Genomic DNA, 22896 nt, shown 5'->3' with positions numbered 1-22896 from the left:
TTTATTAATGGAATTAGTGACCTTATAAAGAGAGACAATAGAACATGCTTTCTTTTTCCCACTCCCATATAAGCCAAAAGGAGAAGCCTCAGAAGAATTCAACTCCGCTGACACCTTGATCTGAAACTCCAAGGCCCCAGAACTGTGAGACAATTAAGTTATGTTTAATCCACCTAGGCTGTGTTTTTGCTTTTGTTTTTTTAAGATTTTATTTATTCATGAGAGACACAGGGAGAGAGAGAAGCAGAGACACAGGCAGAGGGAGAAGCAGGCTCCATGCAGGGAGCCTGATGTGGGACTCGATCTGGGGTCTCCAGGATCATGCCCTGGGCTGAAGGCAGCACTAAACCACTGAGCCAGGTTGCCTTAGACATTTTACTTTTTGAAGTACAAATCATTTCCCTTAGGTTTTCAGATTGGCTTCTGTGTTCTTTTGACATGGATTTATCAGTCTTTGAAAGCTTACTTGTTTTCTGACACAAAAGGAAGTTCCAGTGGGATCCCTGGGTGGCTCAGTGGTTTTGACAAGAATAAGTTTTTACTCATGGTGCTATACATTTATACAAACAAATATAATAATTTTGAAACAATATTAATACTAAAAATTATGCTACTGAAAAACATTCTTTTATAGTTCTACTTTTGTAAAAATCACTTTATGTCACTATATATCACTAAGGGCATAGAATGAAAATATTATGGTTTGGAGGCACTGGAAATAATTCTTCCTTTGGGGTTATATTACCACCTTCTACACAATCAGTATCAGTCATGTTGGTCCTTACTGATGGACATTCTGGTGGCTTGCAGTCTTTTGCTTTCATAAATAGTTCTGCAACAAATAACCTTGTGCATATGTCATATATTTTGCCAGTTTGTTTTAGGAATAGATTCCTAGACATTGGATTTCTGGCTAAAAGATACAGATTTTTTCTTGATTTTTGTCTGATTCTCCTCCATAGGCACTGGGATTGTGAGTGTCTTTTCCCACACTCTTATCAATAGTGTGTATATTGTTAGACTCTTGGGATTTGCCAGTCTGATAGGTAAGTAATATAACGTCCCAGTATAGTATTAATTTGTATTTTTTAATCATGAGCAATTTTTTTTATGTTTTAGGAAACATTTGCATTTATTTTACTGTGAATTGTTTCTTCATATCATTTCAATGGGATTGTTTGTCTTTTTATTCTAATTTTAGGAGCATCTTTTTTAGCATTTTAATATAAGGCTTTAAAATCTTTGCCTGTGATTAAGTTGCAAATGTTTCCTTCAATTTGTCCATAGTTTTATTATTTTGTTTATGGTATTGTCATGTCTTTTGAAATTTTAATGTGGTCAAGTGTACCCATCCTTTCTTTTTTTTTGCTTCTATAATTTGAGTCATACTTTAAAAACTTCTTCCCACTTTCAGGCTATGAAAGCTTTCACATGTTTTTATGTTTTTTGTTTTATAACTTATATGGTTTTAATTTTTACGTGCATATTTCTGATCCATTTAGAACTTATCCTAGTTCGAGTAATGGATCTGTCTCATTTTTTTAATGTGGCTGCATAATTTTCAAGTATTATTTAGTGAAAAAACACTTCTCACTGATCTTAGATATGACCTTTATTAAATACTCAATTTGCATTTGCATTTGGTGCATTTCAGGATTTTCTATGGTGTTCCACTGTTTATTCAGGTACCAATACTATGCTATTTTAGTCATAGATGCTTTATCATACATTTTTGTATCAGATAGGAATAGTCCTATCTCCCTGTTGTGATTTTTTTTTAAGAAAAACTGAGCTGCCCTTGCTTATATATTCACTTGCATATAGCATGTAAATATATATAAATATATATAATAATGTATATTGTGTTTTATTATATATCAAATTAGAAGTAAACATTTACTTAGTATTGACAACTTTCTGATTTTATTTCTTCCCATTTAACAACTTAATATGCATTTATAGTTGTTCAAGGCAACCTTTGTGTTCTTTCAGAGTTTTTTTTTTTTTTTAATATTTTTTCTCCTTAAGTTTTGCACTATTTTTTGTTAGGCTAATGCCTAGTATTTTATTTTTTTATATTGTAAAAAGTGTTTTATCTTCCATTACATCTTCTAACTGATTTTTATTTATGTATGTGAAGGCTAGTATAAATTTCATTGTCTAAGTTTTTATGGTTGGCAAATAGAAGTATAACCAATATTTACACTGTTTTGTGCAATCTATCAATCCATTCCTTTGAATTTTTAGCTTCTTTAGGATTTTCTGTATAACAGTTCTATCATCTATAGGTGATGGCAATTTCACTGTTCCTTTCTAATCCTTCTTTATTTCTTTTTCTGGACACATTGCATTGGCTGGACCCTCCATTATGAGTGATAATCTGCCTCTTGCTCCTTTCACTAAAAGGAAAACTTTCAAAATGTCTTCATTAGGTAAGTTTTCTGATGCTTTCTTTGTAACTATTGACATAATCGGTGGTGAAATACATTGTCTTTCCAGTGTAAGAGCAACCTTGCCATTCTGGAATAAAACCAATTTGGTCATGATTTATTGTCCTTTCTTATATGTTTATAGAATTAAATTTCTAATATTTTATAGAATATTTATTTAGGTACATAACTGAAATTGGCTTTTAACTATCTTTCCCAATTTGAACTGGAAATGTTTTGATATATAGATTTTGCAGGCCTGGTAAAATTATTGGGGAAGTATAATTTTTATGCTCTGAGACAATGTCAGTTTGGTGTTCTTTCTTTCCACAAGGGTTTGGTAACACTTGTGGGTGAAGTCATTCAAACTTGCATTTTTTGTCGAAAGGCTAATGAATCTAGACACAAGTTTGTTTTGCAGTACTATTCATATTTTTATCCTATGTCAATTGTGTAGTATGCATTTTTGGGGGACGTGTTTATTTAAATTTGCCTATGGAGGGAACGGGAAGTTGTTTGCTCCCTTTTTGTGTTCTGATTATTTTTGTCCCTTATTTTTATTACAATTAGTCTTGTCAGAATTTATCAGTGTTAACATTCTTTTCAAAGAACAAGCTAGCTTTCTGTATTATGTTTGCTTTTTTATTTTACTTATTTTTGCTCTATTTATAATTTCCCTTTGTCCATTTTATTTAAAATATAGAAGGACATACCATGTGCACAGATTAGAGGACTTAATATTGCAATGTAATCCCAATAAAAATTCCAACAATTTCTTTACTTTGTGAAACTTGGCAAGCTGATTCTACACTCTATGTAACATGTATGAATAAACCCAAAGAGAAATGTCAGACTGGGAAAAACATTTCCATCTGATACACTAATAACGGGCAAATGATTATATAGACAAATAATTAGTTTTCTTAATTATTCTACAAGTCAATGAAAAAACCCAATAAACCAATATTAAAACACACAAAGGACATGAATAGTCAGGTCACAGATGAAGAACAATAAATGGGTCACAAACATAAGAACAATATTCAACTGCACTTACATTATTCAAACTGAAAATTAATAAAGTAAAAATGTGTTACAGAATTACAACAAAAAATGATATACCCACATATATAAAGAGAAATTTCAATAAGACAACGAGACCAAAAACTAGTAAGGGTAAAAGAATACTTAGGGAGTTTGCCTTAATGAACATATCTACAACTCAAAATCTAAGAGAACTCTATGAAATTTTAATAACATTGGAAAATACTAGATCACAAAGCCAATCTTAGTGAATACCAAGTAGTCTATTCTTTAAAAAAGATTTATTTATTTTTTCATGAGAGACACAGACTGAGAGAATGGCAGAGACATAGGCAGAGGAAGAAGCAGGCTCCTTGCAGGGAGCCAAATGCGGGACTCCATCCTGGATCCCGCGATCACCACCTGAGCTGAAGGCAGGCGCCCAACAGCTGAGCCACCCAGGTGTCCCAAGTAGTCTATTTAATATAGATAACTGTACCTAAGAAGTACTCAAAATAAAAATTAATGATAAAATGTAGCCCAAAAAGTCGTCTTTCTTTGGAAATGAAAAATGCATTGCTGAATAGTTCAAGGGATAAAAAAATCAAAATGGAAATGATGAAATATTTATGAGTAAATGATAAGAAATGAGTATGTGTCAATATCTGAGTGATGCTGCTAAAATGGTAATTAGAGGAAAATGTAACTCCAAGTGCATCCATTAGAAAAAAATATTGACCATTATTGAGGTAAGTTTTCAAAAGAAAGACTATAAAAAGAGAATAATCACAAGGAAAGAGAGCAAAGTACAAGAGAAAAACACAAGAGGAAAACACAGATATCAGTGAAAGTGGAGCAAAGACCGGGAAGGTGGTCAATCAAGCCAAAAGCCCCAGAAGGATGAGTAGTAAACTAAGCATTTGGAAGGACTAATCATTTTTTTTCCCTTGGAAGAGCTTTAAATTGTAAATTCATTTTTTTTACTTGTTATGAATCTATTTACATTTTCTACTTCATTTTGAGTTGGTCTCGTTAATTTCTGTCTTCGTAGGAATTTATTCATTCCATCTGAATTGTCTAATTTGTTGACATAAAGTTGATAATATTGCTTTATAATAATTTATAATAATAAAAATAGTAATAATAATTTCTTTTTCATTCCTGTAAATTCATCAGTGTCTCTTCTTTCTTATATGGTTTTCCTAATTTTCCCTTGTTTCTTAATCAGTTAAAGGGTTAGCAGTATTTTCAATCTTTTCAAAGAACTGTCATTCACTGACTTTCTCTGTTTTTCTTTTATCTATCTGATTGACTTCCTTTCTAATTTTTATTATTTCTTTCCCTCCTCTCATTTTAGATTTAATTTTCTTCTTTTTCTAGTTTTTAAATGTGGAAATTTAGAAAATCAGCTTAGATCTTTGTTCTTTTCTAATACAGTAAGTTAAAGCTATAAGTTTCCCTGTATGCCCTGGGAATACATTTATTAAATTTAGCTGTGTCCCATAAATTTTAATATGCCATGGTTTCATTCTGTCTGATATTAATATAACCACTCCCACTCACCTACAGTTACTATCTGCATAATATCCTTTTCTATCCTTTTGCCTTTAACTTACGTGCATCTTTGGATCAAAACTATATTTTAAACTGGGTGACAGGCATTAAAGAGGGCACATAAACACTGGGTATTATACTTTATGTTGGTAAATTGTATTTAAATAAATTAAAATAAAAAATAAAACCAAAACATAACAAAACAAAACAAAAACCAACTGCATTTTAGATCTTAATTTCTTTTTACCCAATCTAAATATCTCTGACTTGATTGGAGTATTCAACCCATTTACATTTAATGTAGTCATTGATAGGATTGGATTTATATCTGCCATTTTGCTATTTAATTTTGATTTCTCATATCTTTTTATTTCCTGTGTTGTTTCTTTACCGTATGTTTTTTGGTAGCAAGTAGATACTTCCTATTTTACCATTTTAATTAATTTGTTGTCATTGTTATTTTCAGTGTTATTTTATTAGTTTTTCTGGTAATCACGTTATGTGTCATAATTTTCACAACCAACTTCAGGTAAGTGCTAATGTAATTTAAGTAAAATATAGATATTTTCTTCCAATAAAGCTCTGTTTTCTCTGCTCTTCTTTGTGATATTATTATTTGTATTACATATATATGTTAAAATTCAATAACCAGTATAGAATTATTATTATTATTATTTTTAAAGATTTAAATATTTATTTATTAATGAGAGACAGAGAGAGAGAGGCAGAAACACAGGCAGAGGGAGAAGCAGACTCCATGCAGGGAGCCTGACTTGGGACTCCAGGATCACTCCTTGGGCTGAAGGCAGGCGCTAAACCATTGAGCCACCTAGGGATCCCCTAGATTCTTCTTAAATTTCTATATCTTTATTTATATTCGCTATTTCATAAGCCATCACACTTTTCCTGTATTCTTAAACATAGCTTCCTTTATTCTTTGAACATATTTATATTTGTAATAGTTTTGGTGTTTTTGTCTCCTGGGTCCAATATCTGGACCCTCTAGGCAGCAATTTATATTGACCACTCTCTCTCCTGTATATGGGAAATACTTCCCTCTTTCTTTGCCTATCTCCTGGTTTATTGTTGTTATTATTATTGAAAACTGATCATTTTAGATGTAACTACACTGGGTCCTGTTTCCATCTTTTCTTCCAAGAATTGCTGTTGTTACTGTCCTATACATTTTTTTTTTTTAACTTGTTTATGGACTTGTCTGGACTAACTCTCTGTGTCAATCTCTTCCATGATGGTTATGCAATGAAGAAGTCTTCATTTAAAAAAAAAAAAAAAGGTTTTGTTTTTGTAGGCCAGGCCTCCTAGCTAGTATCCCTGAATCAGCATCATTTAATGATTATCCACTCATTAGCCAGAGTTTGTGCTTAAACATCTTGGTCCAGTTGACCTGATGGTTCTGAGCCTAAGTGAAGAGACTACACTGAGTGTTCAGGAACTCCCCAAGTCTTCCGGAGCTCTGCCAAATATTCTTATTTCTCCTTTGAGTACAACACTAATTAGAGATGGGAGGCTATTCAGGGCCCTTTCTAGTTTTGTCTGATACATTTCTTGATATCAGTAAATAATTTTTGAGAACATGGATGCCTAATCTTCCATAACATTGGTTTTTAGATTTTTCTTTTAACTTCAGTTTTCAATATTTTAAATAATATTCAGATAAATATTCAAATAATATTAATTATTATTAAATAATATTAAAAAATAATAATTTTCCTTTTTTAAAAAAGCTTGATTTGTATTTGTCTCTTTTTTTAAGCCTGGATTCTTTTAAATGTTTTACTGATTTGTTGTGGTCAGTCTCAGGAAACCATAATTCTGATGAAGCTCCTTCCAATGTATCCTCCTCTCCCTCCCTCCTTCCCCTCAAAGTAAATAACTCAATCCTTCATTTCGAGGAGCCATAGCTTATACAACTCTTTTAGTATTTCTTACAACTCTGCCTAGTATTATATTTGCTTGTAACTTACTCTAACTACACTATAATGCCCATGGAACAGAGGACCATCTCTTACTTATATCTCTAAGATTACCTTGTCTCTAGCATAAAGTCTCACACATAGTAGGTACTTGATGTTCAAATAAATGGACTTTTAGCTTCTTGGAAAAACCACACTAGTTCTCAGCCTCTCATTCCTCATATGGACCATAAGGCCCCATGTCTCTGAAATCTTTTGTGTCTCTGACATTCTCCAGCTTACGTTTCTTGGGAACATTTGTGGGCTATTAGTCATCTTATGTAGAACAAGATATATCTGTCACTTCTCCTCTGTGAAACCCTCCCTCCAGCGAGATTTATTTTAAGAACTGTGTGAAAAGAGAAAATTTCACAGGCAACCCTGTGAAAATCCAGTCATTTGTCAGCATGTGGGATCAAGTGCCCTGAGTGCCTGTCTGGCTGTTTCTGGTTCTGCCCACCCTGGGTCACCTCTGAGATGCAGTCGTCCTCAGTGGGACTCACAGCTGCTGGTTCTGAGTCTGCCATCAAGTTGTGTGTCCACCAGAACACCTTTGCTTCCCTTTCTCCCTGGTGCCCCTGACCATGGTCAGTTGTAACTTCTCTTGAACAACATGGCTGAGGAGCACATATGCCATCTTACTGAATCCTCAAGGCCACCTTGTAAATCACTATGACCCCATGGAAGATGGGAAAACTGAGGGAACAACTATAACATGGCCAAGATAGGCTTTGAGCTCAGGCCATTTGTCTCCACATTCAAGGTTATATCTATTAGATTAAGTTACTCTGAGCAGCAAGATCCACTGACTTTCTCTGGAAATACCCTTGAAGAAATTGGTGGTCTGCCACTGGCTTCAACAAGCCTTCAATGAGTTTGGAGTTGGTGGAGCCAAATAGTTTTAGGGCAAGAACCAGAGGTCTTTGAGGAGATGCAGGAGTAGGAGGTTATCATCCAAACCCAACTAGGGTTGGGCTCCTCCCTTACATACTACCCTGCCAATGCAGAGAATGTGGCATGTTCGCATTCCATCAGAGTTGGCCTGTCAGTCATCTTTGGCTGTTGGTAATCTTTGATGCCCAGAACAGGTGGTGACCACTCAGCCTCGGTTTCCCTAGCTTGGAACTGAGGTATTTGGGCACAAGGAGCTCTCTACTTTTCCCAAGCTTGGAGGAGGTAAGGTTCTCTTTTCATTGCTGGAGTTAAACAGAAAAGAAGTTGGTGGTGGCTTCCTCCTCCACCCTCTGGGACAACACATGTCGGGTGAGAAATGCTGGTGGCTTGATTTGGAGCTGCACACAGCTCCACTGCTCTGTGCATCAGCTGGGAGGATTCACACTGCATCCTACTGAACACCCCCAACAGGAGTTTCTATAGCAACTTTCCGAGAGGAATTTCCAGGGCTCAGATTCTGTCACAGTAACCCAGTGAGGGAAGAAAGTGTGGGGTGCATGAGGAGGTGGCAAAGGATCCATATACACAGATAGAGGCCTGGAGAGTGGAGCGAGGTAGTCTCCGCAGAAAGCAATAGAGCTGAGTGGTCAGGAGCTTAGGAATCACAACCTGTCAGCATCAGTTCCTTAACAGCAAGCAGGTCACAAATTTTCCTTAAGCATCTGTCTTTAGATAATAAAACAAGCCTCAAAGTGGTCCTGAGGATTAACTGAGGGAGAACTGCAGGCTTTTCATTTGATCTTTCCTGAGAATTAGAGCAGGACAAGCCAGGAGTTTGATTCCAGTGGAGGGCTGCCTGTGGGTGTCTGTAGAATAGAAATGAAATTATGCAAGCAGATGGCTTGCTGAAGAGACAAAAATATGGATATAAAAGCATTCTAGCTATGGAGATGCTAATTTTTTGACTTTTAGATAATGACACAATTTTTAATATCAAAGGTGTCTTTTAGATATATTAAGCACCCCCCCCCCCCCAATCCTTTCAACAACACACTGCTCTAAATCATGCATAAGCACTTGGAAGTGGAAGATCAGACCATATTCCTCTTAACATGCAAATATTGAGCATTAGCACTTTATTCCTGCAGTGCATCTGTATTGCAGACTTACTACATACCCAGTGCTGGGCTGCACCCTCTGAGGAGTAGGAAATAAATACACAGAGAGCTCTGCCTTTCAATTCATAGTAACCAGCAGGGGAGAGAGGGCACAGCACATTCGACCAGCCTCTTCCAAAAGAAGACAGAAATGTTTCTGACTAGACTCCAGGAAGTCTTCCTGGGGGCAGGGGCGTTTCAGCCATCTAGAGTGGAGGAGAACTGAATCTGAATGAGGACCCCTGGAGGAGGGCAATTCAAAGCTCATCATCACAAGAGCACAAAAGCTTGACAAGTTAAGGACAGTGGAGGGTGGAGGCTAACTACTTCTGCCTGCACTCCCTCTGAGCCATCACCAGTAAGCCCCTGACTAGCAGGTCTTAGCTTTTCTCTCTAGTAGAGGGTAATATTACCTCCTTTACAGGTTTCTATGGGATTATTTAAGTCAAGAATTCAGCCCAGTTCCTGGCACACCACATGTAGTTAGGTTATAAGAAAAGAAATAATCCTGTGTTATAGAATTTAGAGATAAAGCTAAGGGGGGGGCGGGTATGTGAATGGGGGTGTTTTGGATGACTTCTCTGCTTTGGGACATTTCTCTAATTCTCTAATAAAGCTTCATTTCTCAACATCCCCAGCCTCACCATCTCTTCTGCCCTGAGACAACCAGTATGTGATGCACTTGGGGCCCTCCCTGAGGACTAACATCAATGTGGAGGTCGAGAAAATTAAGGCCATTCCACTTTAAGTTCAGCGTTAGCACAAGTACAGCCATCCCAGGCCCCTGTGAATAAGAGCTGAACTTTACCTTACTTCAGTTACAGGAAGAAAACAGCTTACAGCTTAACATCCTAGAAAGCCCCTATTAGAATGAGAACAGAGCCCAAATCAAGGGCAGGAAGCCCCTATTAGAATAAGAACAGAGCCCAAGCCAAGGGCAGGAAGCCCCTATTAGAATAAGAACAGAGCTCAATGCCCTTGAAAGCCCCATATCAAAATGTAAACAGAACTTGAGAAATTCCTCCACCCCTTCTGAAGATCCTCTCGACCAGCCTATAAAAACTAAGCTGAAACCCTCCTCGGGGTCCAAGTCCCTGCTCTGCTGTGTCGGGTACACTTGGACCCAAGCTAGAGCTTGTAAATAAACCCTCGTGTGTTTGCATCCGTGTCGGCTCCTTGGTGGTTTCTTGGATTCGCAATCTTGGGCACAACAATCAAAGTAGTTTTTTTTAATGCACAGTGGGAGATGCTAGATAAGAGACTCATATTTTGTAGACAGATGAGTGGGACTATTTCCTTATCTCCACAGCCTGCTATGGATCATTTAGGTGTTGGAGAAAATACAAAGAGAGGATAAATTATGCCTTTGAGGCGTCTAGTGTGAAATTATACATGAAGGTATTGAACAGAGAGGCCAGGGTATAAATGAGGCCAGCCTATTGCTACTTCATCCCAGGGATCCCTTTGAACAACACCATGATTCTTCCCTAATGGCAGACACCTATCATGCTCCTTCAGGAGACTTACCCTAGACTCCTGCCCCTACTGTGTTCCTATATCAGAGGACATCTCCCATGGTGGCCCTCAGCCCAGGGCTGACAGGAATAAGAGAGTGAAAGCTCAGCAAACATCTCCACACAGGATTTCTTTGAGGCATAATGTATGTTCCAGTTTCCTTTGTTAAAGAGAAAAGTATTCATGACCCTTCTTAAAATGGTAAAGAAGACAATTCAGGGGGACTGTTGTGATCAGTATAGGGGCCAATGAGTTTTTGCAGTAGGGGAGAGCAATGGGGCTCAACACCAAACATGAGGAAAATTGGGGATTTATAGCCAAGGAGAAGAGGGAGGGTGGTGGGGGGTTATCACTGGATGGAGAATTACTAAGAGAAAACATCAAAGGTAAAGAGGATTCTGGCTAAACTGGCCTGACAGGATTCTTGCTGAAGACAAGATTTGGCATCAGACATCACCTGGGAGGTGGTGGGAAATGAAGAACATGGTCACAAACTGAGGGTGATCAGGTATTGAGGGCAGGGGACTCTGACTAAACTACTCAGTAGGATTCTTGCTAAAATTGGTTGAGCAAAAATGGACATGGAAATACAAAATCTGAGGCCAAGTTGGGCACAGGAGTCAGAGGAGCCTGACCAAAGTCTGGTCAGGTTAAGACTCTGTCACCCTGTGAAATCAAATCTGAAACTACTTTCTGTGGGACTGTTGGACCCTGGCTCACGGGTGCCAACGTGTCCCGGCGGACGCCCCAGAGACTCAGACCCCAGACAGGCAGATGCAATTAGCAAGAGGGTTTATTGGACGTTTGCGCAAACGGGCTCTCCGCCTCCGAAGAGGAAGAGAGCCCCCAATTACAGGTATCTTTTAAAGGCAAAAGGAAAAAAAAAAACCGCTTAAAGACAAAAGAACCTCAGGAGTTGCATAGCATTCAGGTTATTGATTTCACAGAGGGTCAACATGAACCTATTCAGGGACATTCCAATCAGGGTGTGGGGGGAAATGGTTTTCTTATTGTAAACAGAATGCTTTTAGTTGCTAAAATTTCAGGAAGACGCCTGGATGGGCTGCCTCTGGATTAGGGCTGGCCCTACTTACAAGGGGGGAGGTTTCTTCATTCCCTCCTCTTGTTTGGGCTGATTTTAACCTTAAAATCTTAGGGAACATTTATTTCTTCAGTTTGGAGGGCCCGACATTGCTGAGTTAATACCAGAGCTTGGGTAATAAACAATCTTTCTCAGATGAACTGGAGCGGCCAGTTGAGGACTCAGGGGACGAAAGTTAGCAGCAGGAGCAGGATAACTAGAGGGCCCATAATGGTAGAGATTAGGGTGGTTAACCAGGGAGACTGATTAAACCAGCTTTCAAACCAGCCCTGCTGGGCCTCCCGGTCCCTTTGTCTTTTATTTAACCTTTCCCTGAGTTTGGCCATGGAATCTCTGATGACTCCAGAATGGCCTGCATAGAAACAGCATTTTTCTCCTAGGGCTGCACACAGTCCTCCCTCTTTCAGGAATAGTAAATCCAAGCCTCTCCTGTTTTGGAGTACTACTTCTGAAAGTGAGGTGAGGGACTGTTCTAACTTAGAAACGGACTGCTCTAGTGCCCGTAGATCCTCATCTACAGCTGCCTGGAGTTCTATATAACATCCTGAGCCCTGGATCAGAGCAGCTGCGCCAGTACCCACCCCAGTAGCGACCCCTAGTCCCAACATAACGGCTAGGGTTAGGGAGACAGGTTCGCGCCAAAAACGGGTGGGATGTTCATTATACTGATTTTCTAGAGTTTCAGCAGGGTGATAGAACACCCTGGGTATGATCTGCACCATGACACAGAAGTCGTTTGAGCTATTTAGAACCTTAGCTGACACACAGGGGGTGAGGACTTTGTTGCATGCCCACCAAGTTCCCGGCTGGGGCTCCAGGTAAGAGTCAGTCCCTAAAATTGGGGCAGTAGTATTGCAGAGTTCCTGGTAACCCCGGGTGAGTAGTTAGCCTTGACAGTGATGTAATCCCAGGAGGAGGAGGGCCTCTCATCCTGTGTCTCCCTAGTCTCGCATCCCCAATTTTTACAATAGAAGTATTCCCCTCCTCCACAGGTGGGATTTAGCCTGTGATCTCTGTGGTACCCGGGACAGACATAAAAGGGAAGAGTGCTTAGCATGGCCCTTCTGTCAGGCGTGCCACATCCTCCCCATGGGTCTAATCCCAGTCGCCCTGGCTTTCTCGGTTAGAGGCTCTAGAGGTGTCGAAGTATCCCTCTAGGTCCCATGGGCTAGGGGCCCCTATGGTTAGCTTGCATAGGTCAGGATATAGGTTAGGCCACCAGGTTCCCACAGGGGCGGTCTTAGTTATAGACCAAACCTCGTCACCCCCAGACATTAGTACCTGCCAGGTTAACCTTTTGAGGGCATGAGGGTCACCTCTGGCGGAGGTGAAGAGCGCTAGGAGAGGTAGGAATATAACAACTGTCATTGAACAATTTTTTGAAAGTCTTATCTTGAGCGGGTTTTGGGTGCAGTGGAGCTTCCATTGGAGTGGCTCGTCCGGTCCCCCTGGCTGGCGTCAGCGGTGCTCGTTGATGGGGCGCGCTTCACGTGTGAGGCGTGGACCCAAGCAGCAATGCCGTCTACCTTTAAGGCGGTTGGGGTGGTCAGTAGTACAGTAAATGGGCCCTTCCAGCGGGGCTCAAGCGTCCTGGACTGATGTTTCCTGATGTAGACGGAGTCACCGATCTGGAATGGGTGTGGGTTGGTTGTGTCTCTGGGGCGGTAGACAGCCGCAAGGGGTTTCCAGATCTGGCGCTGGATCATCTGGAGCGCCTTTAGCCTGTCCTGTAAACCGGGAGTGTTAGCAAGAGGGTCAATAGCAGAATCTAGCAAGTCCGTTACTGGTGGGGAACCTCCATAGAGAAGCTCGTAAGGAGTTAGCCCATGGCGCGCGGGAGTGTTCTGGACTCGGAACAGGACCATAGGGAGGAGTTGGACCCAGTCTCTAGTGCCAGTCTCCAATGTCAATTTGGTTAGGGTCTCTTTAATTGTTCTATTTATTCTTTCTACCTGCCCTGAGCTCTGGGGTCTGTATGCACAATGTAATTTTTAATTTATCCCCAGTAATCTGGCCACCAACTGACTTACCTGGGAGACGAAGGCGGGGCCGTTGTCCGACCCTATTACCTTGGGCAGTCCAAACCAGGGGAAAATTTCTTCTAGGATTTTCTTGACAACCACCTGGGCAGTTTCTGGTTTGGTGAGGAAGGCTTCTGTCCATCCTCCTGTGGGCCTAGTGCAGCGGCTCGTGCTGTTTCATCGGCCATCCTGTTCCCCTCTGCTACTGGGTCGTTGCCGTGCTGATGCCCAGGACAGTGAATTATCTACCACGGCCGCCCCGGCTTTACGTTCACCATTTCGTAGAAAGCTACTCCCCTCGGTGTACCAGGTTGCTTCAGCATCTGGCAAAGGCTAGTCCGTCAAGTCCCTTCTGGTGCCATGGACCTCAGCTAGGATCTGGTGGCAATCATGCATTACCAGGGAGGGGGACTCGGCTTCTGGAAGCAAGGTGGCCAGGTTTAGGGATGTAGCCGTTCCGAACCGTATCCGCTCAGAATTCAGTAACATGGCCTGATAATGGGTGACCTGGCGTTTGAGAGCCATCGATCAGGGGGCTGGCGGATGACTGTCTCTATGGCATGGGGGGCCACCACAGTGAGGGGTTGGCTGAAGGCCAACTTATCTGAGTCTTTTACCAGGACTGCCACAGCCACTATTATTCGGAGACATGGGGGCCATCCTGCAGCCACTCTGTCTAATTTTCTTTTGAAAAGTATGCCACGGGCCTTTTCCAGGGTCCCAGTTTCTGAGTTAGGACCCCTTTGGGTATTCCTTGGTGTTCATCAGCATATAGCGCAAATGGCTTGGTTACATCTGGGAGGCTCAGGGCAGGGGCGGTCAATAAGGCCCTTTTTATTTTGTCAAAAGCCAATTGTTGCTCCTTTCCCCAGTGGTAGGGGGTGTTGGATTTCGTGAGAGGATATAGGGGAGCCGCCAGCTCTGCAAACCCGGGTACCCAGAGGTGGCAGAACCCAGCACTGCCGAGGAACTCTCGTAGCCCTCTGGCACTAGTGGGTGCTGGGATCAGGGCTACAGCCTTTTTGTGGCCCTCCGTCAGCCACCTCTGGCCTCCTTCCAGGAGATATCCCAGATAGGTCACTCGTCTCTGGCCTATTTGGGCCTTTTTGGCGGAGGCCCTATACCCCAGTCCTCCCAGTCTCTCGAGCAGGGCCCCCGTACCTTTTACAAAATCCTGTTCTGTCTTAGCCGCTATGAGCAAATCAAACACGTACTGCAGGAGAACGAGGTCCGGATGGCCAACTCGGAAGTCTGCCAAGTCCTGATGCAAGGCTTCGTTGAACAAGGTGGGCAAGTTTTTGAATCCCTGTGGTAGCTTTGTCCAAGTGAGTTGTCCTGAGAATCCCGTCTCAGGATCTTTCCATTTAAAGGCAAAAATAGGCTGGCTTTGAGAGCTTAACTTTAGGCAAAAGAATGCATCTTCTAGATAGAGCTCAAGGGTCCTTCTGCCTCAGTTAAAACTGAATATTGAGCTCCCGTAGCAACCAGGAAGGTCACTGGTTGACCCCCCCACTTTAAGGGTTATCCGAGGCTGGGGGGGGGGGGGCTCCTGGCCCTGACATCCCTACTCTTCATCCTCTAGGGACAGTACGGGAATGGGCTTCTTCTTAGGTCCCTGCGTTTGGCCCTTCTTTGGACAATCTTTAACCCGATGTCCTTTTTCCTTGCAGTAGGCACGCTGGTCTCGTTCAACCCGTGGTCTTCTTTTGTCTCCCAGGTCCTTACTCTGTCCTGACTTACTCTGCCCTGAGCCCTGTACTACGGTGGCCAGTATCCCAGTCAGTTCTTTATTGCGTTTCCTTTATCTCTTTTATTTTCTCTCTCTCTCTCTCTCTGTCTCTCTCTCTCCTCTCTCTCTCTAAGTATACATACGGTAGCCTTCCATTAATCTTTCCAGAAAACCTGCCGGCGTCTCATCTTTTCCCTGCACTATAGCACGTACCTTTGCCAAATTGGTGGGGCGACGCCCTGCCCCTCTGAGACCCGCTAGGAGTACCTGGTGATAGAGACGGAGCCGCTCCCTCCCAGCAGCAGTGTCATAGTCCCAGGTCGGGCGAACCAAGGGGAAAACGTCCTCAATTTCATTAGGCAGCTGGGTCGGCCTCCCATCCGCCCCGGGGACGTTTTTCTGTAGACGCGCGGTCTCTCCTCCGTGGTGAGGAGAGTCTGCAGGAGCTGATCAGGGTGCCCATGGGGTCCTGGCTGAAAGACCGGGGCCTTCACCTGCAAGATAATATCAATATTAAAAGTTCCATTCCTGGGCCACCCGACGTTGAGAGTCGGCCACTCTGAGGAGCAGAAGGTGACCCATCTTCGTCTTCTGACTTCGACCGAAAGGTTGTGTGCTCGCCGGTGACTTCTTTCCAGTGATCTAGAGCGAGGCTTAAAGGGGTGGTTACAGTTTGCCCCGCGGGTGTAGAAAAGAGGTGAGCGGGGAGGAAGAGGACAGGAAGACAGAACAGACAGATGCACACAGATGACGGGACCGGCACGGCGGATTCAGACGCGAGCGGTCGCCAACAGCGACCCTCCCCGAAGAGGAGGGAGTGCCGGGCTCCCTCCCTCTTCCAGACCACTCGGGAGTCCGACTCCGGAGCGGGACCAGAAAGACACAGAACGAACAGACGCACACGAATGACAGGACTGGCGCGGCGGATTCAGATGGGAGCAGTCGCGAACAACGACCGTCCCTGAAGAGGAGGGAGTGCCGGGGCTCGGTTCCTCTTCCAGACCACTCCGGAGTCCGACTCCGGAGGGGGACCAGGGGTCTCGGGCACGTCTGCCTCCCCCGCTGGTCCAAATACAGAATACAGAGTACAGCGTCCTGCAGGCACAATACAGACCCGGCACAGACCCGGCCAGTCAGACAAACGGACGAGACAGATATGACATTTAGCGAGCTCGGTCTTACCTCCTACCGGTCTTAAGATTGAGCCTGGGGCGTCTCGGATCCCGGACGAGCCCCCAAATGTTGGACCCTGGCTCACGGGTGCCAACGTGTCCCGGCGGACGCCCCAGAGACTCAGACCCCAGACAGGCAGATGCAATTAGCAAGAGGGTTTATTGGACGTTTGCGCAAACGGGCTCTCCGCCTCCGAAGAGGAAGAGAGCCCCCAATTACAGGTATCTTTTAAAGGCAAAAGGAAAAAAAAAAACCGCTTAAAGACAAAAGAACCTCAGGAGTTGCATAGCATTCAGGTTATTGATTTCACAGAGGGTCAACATGAACCTATTCAGGGACATTCCAATCAGGGTGTGGGGGGAAATGGTTTTCTTATTGTAAACAGAATGCTTTTAGTTGCTAAAATTTCAGGAAGACGCCTGGATGGGCTGCCTCTGGATTAGGGCTGGCCCTACTTACAAGGGGGGAGGTTTCTTCAGGACTTTGCCAGAAAAGTTACCCTTGTTCAGCCCATCTTGTGCCCTGCCCTGTTTCTTCACCCTGGCTTCTCCTGGTAGCTTTTTTTTTCCTCACAAATCTCATTCACAGAAACTGTTACCTCAGAGTCTGCTTCTGGAGAATGCAACCAAATATGATTGGCATGGAAGTAGTACCTGGATGCAGAATTCTAAGGATAGGATTCTGAGGTTGGATCCCATCGCTGGAAATGGATGCTGTGTTGATGGCTGTGATTCACCTGAAATGAATTGGGACAAGGTACCATTAGAAAAAGATGTGTTGTGTGTGCAGTAACTCTGGTATTTGGGAGATGTGGGGAAATGATGACCATAAGATGGTTGGTTAGTGCTGGTGCTTTGGATGTATCAAAAAGAAAAAATGACAAACTTAAGTCAGCCAATTACTGACTTAAGGTACAGTGATAGCTCCAATTGCAGCTGGGACAGGTGTGATACTCTTACTAGGATAGATCAACATAGATTTGATGTGTGGTATGCAGCTATTGATCTGGAAAATGCAACCTTTAAAAAAAGTTTTAAGGTCACAGCAAAATTGAGGGGAAAGTTCAGAGATTTCCCTCATTTACCCTCCCAGGCAACTTCCTCCACTATCAACATCCCACACCAGGGTGCCAGTTGAAGTGATTATAGGCATTTAACCTTTCTTTACATCCCCTTAGCCTCTATCATTTATTTATAATTGTCTTCAATGTTTCCTCTATATACATTTAGAAGCATATAAGATAGTGTTATAGAGAGTAGCATAATTTTTGCTTCTCTTGTCAAACATAATTTGGAAACTCTTTAGGAGAAAGAAAGTGTAGGTATTTAGCCCTGTTCTTTTTACTCTTTCCATTGTTCTTTCTTCTTCTGTGATGTCCCAAGATTCTTTCTTCTAACATTTTCTTTCTGTTTAGAGAACATATTTTAGTCATCCTTTTAGGGAAGGTGTGCTTTTGAAAAATTACCTTAAATTTTCTTCATTGAGAATGTCTTGATTTATCTCTCACTTCTAAAAGGATATAGAAATATAGATTAATTACTTTTTTTCACATGAAAAATATACCACTTTCTTCTGGCCTCTAATGTTTCTGACGAAAAACATCTAGCCATTCAAATATATTTTCCCCTTATACGTAATATGTTGTTTCTCTCTGGTTACTTTTAAGATTTTATTCTTTGTCTTAAGTTTTTAGAAGCCTGACTATGGTGCATCTTGATGTGCATTTTTTTTTTGAGTTTCAATTTTGAGGTTCTTTCAACTTCTTGAGTTTATGTCTTCTGCCAACTTTAGAAAATTGTATCTATAATTCTTTGAATTATTTTTCTGTTCCACCATTTTTCTCCTTTTATTCCAGTACTGTGATGACATAAGTATTAAATTTTTGTGATAGTCCCACAACTTTGTGAGGTCTTGATCACTTTTTTATTTTTTTTATTTTTTTTTTATTTTTTTATTTTTTTATTTATTTATGATAGTCACAGAGAGAGAGAGAGAGGCAGAGACACAGGCAGAGGGAGAAGCAGGCTCCATGCACCGGGAGCCTGACTTGGGATTCGATCCTGGGTCTCCAGGATCGTGCCCTGGGCCAAAGGCAGGCGCCAAACCGCTGCGCCACCCAGGGATCCCTTGATCACTTTTTTAATAGTGTGTTTTCTTTGTTATTCAGCTTGGGTAATATCTGTTGTTCATCTTCAAGTTCACTGATAAATTTTTTCCTGTTCACATCTACCTGGTGTTGAGTCTGCCCACTGAATTTTGTTTTTCTTATTTTGGTTATTGTATTTTGTTTTCTAAAATTTACATTTTGTTCTCCTTTATGTTTTCTATCCCTTCACTGAGACATTCTAATTCCTACTTTTTTCTTTGGTTTCAAGAACATTTGTAGTTGTTCACTGAAGCATTTTATAATGCCTGCTTTAAAATGTATGTCAGGTAATCTTAACATCTGCATTATCTAAGTGTTAACATCTGTTGATTGGCTTTTTTCACTCAAATTTTTATTTTCTTGAATCTTGGTGTAATTATTGATTTTTAAATGAAGACTGGTCATTTGGGGGTAGCATATTATAAGAGTCCAGGTCTTATCTAAACCCTCTCTTTTAGAAGGCTTTGGGAGACATACCTCTGGTAGGGGAAGTTGCATCCATTTGCTGCAGCTAGTGGATATAAGTCCAGGTCCCTTACTTGGCCTCTGTTAACAGTCAGGTGGGGAAGAGACTCCTCATTACTGTAGGTGGATTGGGATATCTGGCTCCTCAGTAGCTTCCACTGAAATCAACCTGTCTGGTAAGGATGAGTGCTTCATCACTGTTCTGATGTGGCCCCAACTGACACCAATGGGGAATGACCTTCTCATGCCTGGGTGTTGGTGAACATTTTGACTCTCCATGAAGCCTCCTCTTAGACATCGCAATGTGGGTAGACACCTTATCACTACCAGATAGGAGTGGAAATCCAGGCTCCCCACATGCTCACCACTGACCCTACAAGGGGAGGGACACTCACTATTTACTGGAGATGGAAGTCCCAATCCCTACCCTGCCCTTCTGACACCAGCCTGGTATTGGGAAGAAGAATTTAGCAGCTCATTACAATCTGATGAGAATGGAGGTCTACACTTCCCCCTTAGCCTTTACTGGTGTGGATATGGTGAGGCCATAGTTTCTTCTGCTGTGTATGTCTGGAGTTGAATGATTGCTGTCTGAAGGGTTGGTTCTTTCCTGAACCTTTGGTTAGAGAGAGAAGGTTTTATTGTATTTTGTTTTCTCTTTTCACCTTTTAGTGTTTCTAGGCTGCCAGCTTCATTATCTCCAAGCCTTGGATATATGAAGTAAAGAAATCCCAGAGAATTCACAATCATACTATCTTCTTAGTCCTGATATTCCTAATGCATTTGCCTTCTCTCCACCTTTCAGAGACTTATTGTTTGTTAACATAAAATGTCCAAGGTTCTTAATTGTAGTTAGTGGAAAAAAATGAGAAAAGTACATCTACACCATCTTCCTTGAGGTAGAGGTCTTAGGAAGATGTTTAAAAAATATTTTATCCAGGTTTATATATATTTTTCCACAGAAGTATTGATCAGAAAATTACCTAGTCCATTATTACTAAATGAACTTGCAACCATTACTGTTTTTATACAATTTTATAAAGTACTTTTATCTTTTATTCATTTTTAAAGATGTGAGATGAGAGAATGATTATAACATGCATTCAGCCAGTCATCTTGAAAGGGAAGACTTTATTGAGAATAGACTGAATATGCTAAGAATTGAAGATCTAACAATGACTATGAAAAAATTATTATATCTAGAGACTTACAGTCTAGGGGGTTGTTACTGACCACAGTGAGAGTGATAAAGTAGAATATGAATTTCTCCCTGAACAGCTTTGCACTCAGAAAGACTATCTAAACAATTCTTGGGAGTAAAGGAAATTCTCCTGGATATATTAGTTAGATTTCTTTAGGGCAACAGAACTAATGGGAGATATCTTTATCTCTATCATCTCTATCTATCTCTATCTCTATCTCTACCTCTATCTCTATCTATTTCTATCTCTATCTAAATCAACTATATCATAAGGAATTGGCACACACAATTATGATGGCTGATAAGTCATAAGAGCTACAGTTGGCAAGCCGGAGACACAGAAAAGTTGATGGCATAGTATCAAGCACTAATGTTTCAATTCAAATCTGAAGACAGAAAAAAGATATGTCCCAGGCAAAGGCAATAAGACAGGAGGAGTTCTCTTTTACTATAGAGAGGGTCAGTATCTTTGTTCAGGCCTTTAACTAATTAGATGAGGCCCACATTAGAGAGGACAATTTGCTTTATTCAGTCTACCAATTTTAATGTTAACCTCAGCCAGAAACACCCTCACAGGCTGATTCAAAATATTATTTGCCAAAATATTTGGACACTTCATGGCTCAGTGAGAATGACACATAAAAATAACCATTAAAATAGGTAAAATGTCTCAAAAACAAAGACGATTAAAAGTGAAGATAAGCCAAAGGACAATTCCTCCACAGTAGTGGAGAAAGAATAATTGTAATGCAAATAACCCAAAGACAAAGCAAACGCAATCTACTAGGTAAGAAGAAGATATAGTAGTTTGAATAGTATTCCTGAAATTCATGTCTACTCAGAAACTCAGAATGTGACCATATTTGGAAATAGGACTTCTGCAGATATAATTTGTTATGATGAGGTCATACTGTGTTAGGTTGGGCTCTCACATTCAGTGCCTGGTATCCTTCTATGGAGAGAGAGCTATGGAGACCCACAGACAGAGTAAAGGAGGCCTGTAAAGATGTGGGCAGAGTTTGGAGAGGTACAGTTATAATCCAAGAAAAGTTGTGGATAGCCAGCAACCACTGTTGGTAGGAGAGAAACCTGGAACAGGTTCTCCCTTTGAGTCACCAGAAAGAGCCAATCTTGCTGACATTTTTATTTCAGACTTATGGCCCCCTGAACTGAGATAATAAATTTCTGTTGTTTTAGTCACTCTGTTTGTGGCAATTCATTACAACAGCCCTGGGAAACTAATCAGAAGGTATTTCTGAATGATTTGAGTGTAAACTACAGGGAGTCAGGGAGAGATGGAGATGATTATTAGGACAGAAAGGACCATAAATGCCCTCAGGAGCCGCAGAAGGAAATTTAGTCTTTATTCTGAGACCCAAAGGAAGCAGTTCAATGAATTCCAATAAAAGAGTAAAACAATAAGATTTATGTTTTATAAAGATCCTTCTAAGGCTGTTGAGCACCTGAGACTAGAAGTTAGATGCCCAGTAAAAAGACTGCTGTGGTTTAACTGGTTAGACATGGTGGTAGCCAGAATTCTGCAGCAGAGGTATCAATACAGATCTGTAAATGGACCAGCAGACAAAATAGAACTTACAACAGCAAGTTTGGATGGGTGATATTAAAAATAAGGCCAGTGTCCTGGCTTGGGAAATTCTTTTGATGGTGGTGGCCATATACTCTTTCTCAATCCTTCTTCATAGTCCTCTCCTCCTGTCCTTTATCCTTTAGTTATTTGCAATACCTATTCAGCATCAAATATGATTTTGAGTGTTAGAGGGACCTGGAGACACCTGAAAAAACAACACAGGCTTTGCATCCCAAGAGCTCTCTGTCTTCTGGGGCAGAAATTGTAAAAAATCACAATATAAGATCACAAGATCTCTAATGGAGGAGCTCACAAGACTACACATGAGGGTGTGTCCTACTCTTGGGGCAGGACAGGGCTGGATGACAGAAACCAAAAAAAGAAGGCTTTTAGATAAGTGTCTGGTATTTTATCTCATCTCAGAAGATGTAGAGGTGTGTACAATAGGTCAGCCTGTGGAAAGGCATGAACAACGAACGTCACGTGCTGGGCGAAGCCCAGTAGTAGGAAAAAGCACTGATGTCCCAGAAAGTAGGTGGATGGAGGTCAAGTGTAGGAAGCATGGAGAGAAGGAGCAGGAAGAGCCCAATGGGTATGCAGGTAAGCACAATGGAGAGAGGTTTGGCCGGACTTTATCTGCACCCACTCCATCAATGTAATCTCATTTGTATATTCAGAAAAAAAAAAAGCATATCACATTTATAGAAGCCTTGGAGCCAACAAAAATCATGTATTTCTGCATTGAACCACTTGAAGAAACTGGTATCCTCTCACTCACAAGCAAAATTCCTTTCATGAAGAGAGACAACTTTTTGACAGAGAATACAGATTTGGAGTCAAATATAGTTATGAGGAATTTCAGTTCTGGGCAAAATGAACTGAACACACTCTGCTCTGCCTCACCCACTAAGTGCACCTATAAAACC

The 22896-nt window shown here is 41.3% G+C and overlaps 1 protein-coding gene across 2 annotated transcripts in view; it reads left to right on the top strand.

Moving 5' to 3' along the window:
* LOC112910145 (CHRNA7-FAM7A fusion protein) overlaps window positions 1-22896 on the top strand; it is a 326471-nt gene that overhangs the window by 66403 nt on the left and 237172 nt on the right. The window contains exon 4 of one of the 2 annotated variants that reach the window (XM_072737044.1): window positions 963-1046. The gene's annotated coding sequence lies outside the window, so the exon portion shown is untranslated. Of the gene's footprint in view, window positions 1-960; window positions 1047-22896 lie in introns of those variants that run through there. The other variant, XM_072737043.1, reaches the window with a different exon arrangement.

The sequence above is a fragment of the Vulpes vulpes genome, chromosome 14, assembly GCF_048418805.1.
Source record: "Vulpes vulpes isolate BD-2025 chromosome 14, VulVul3, whole genome shotgun sequence".
Taxonomy (NCBI): Eukaryota; Metazoa; Chordata; class Mammalia; order Carnivora; family Canidae; genus Vulpes; species Vulpes vulpes.
Note: the sequence above shows the minus strand (reverse complement) of the source record. Positions and strands in the feature narration are given on the sequence as shown.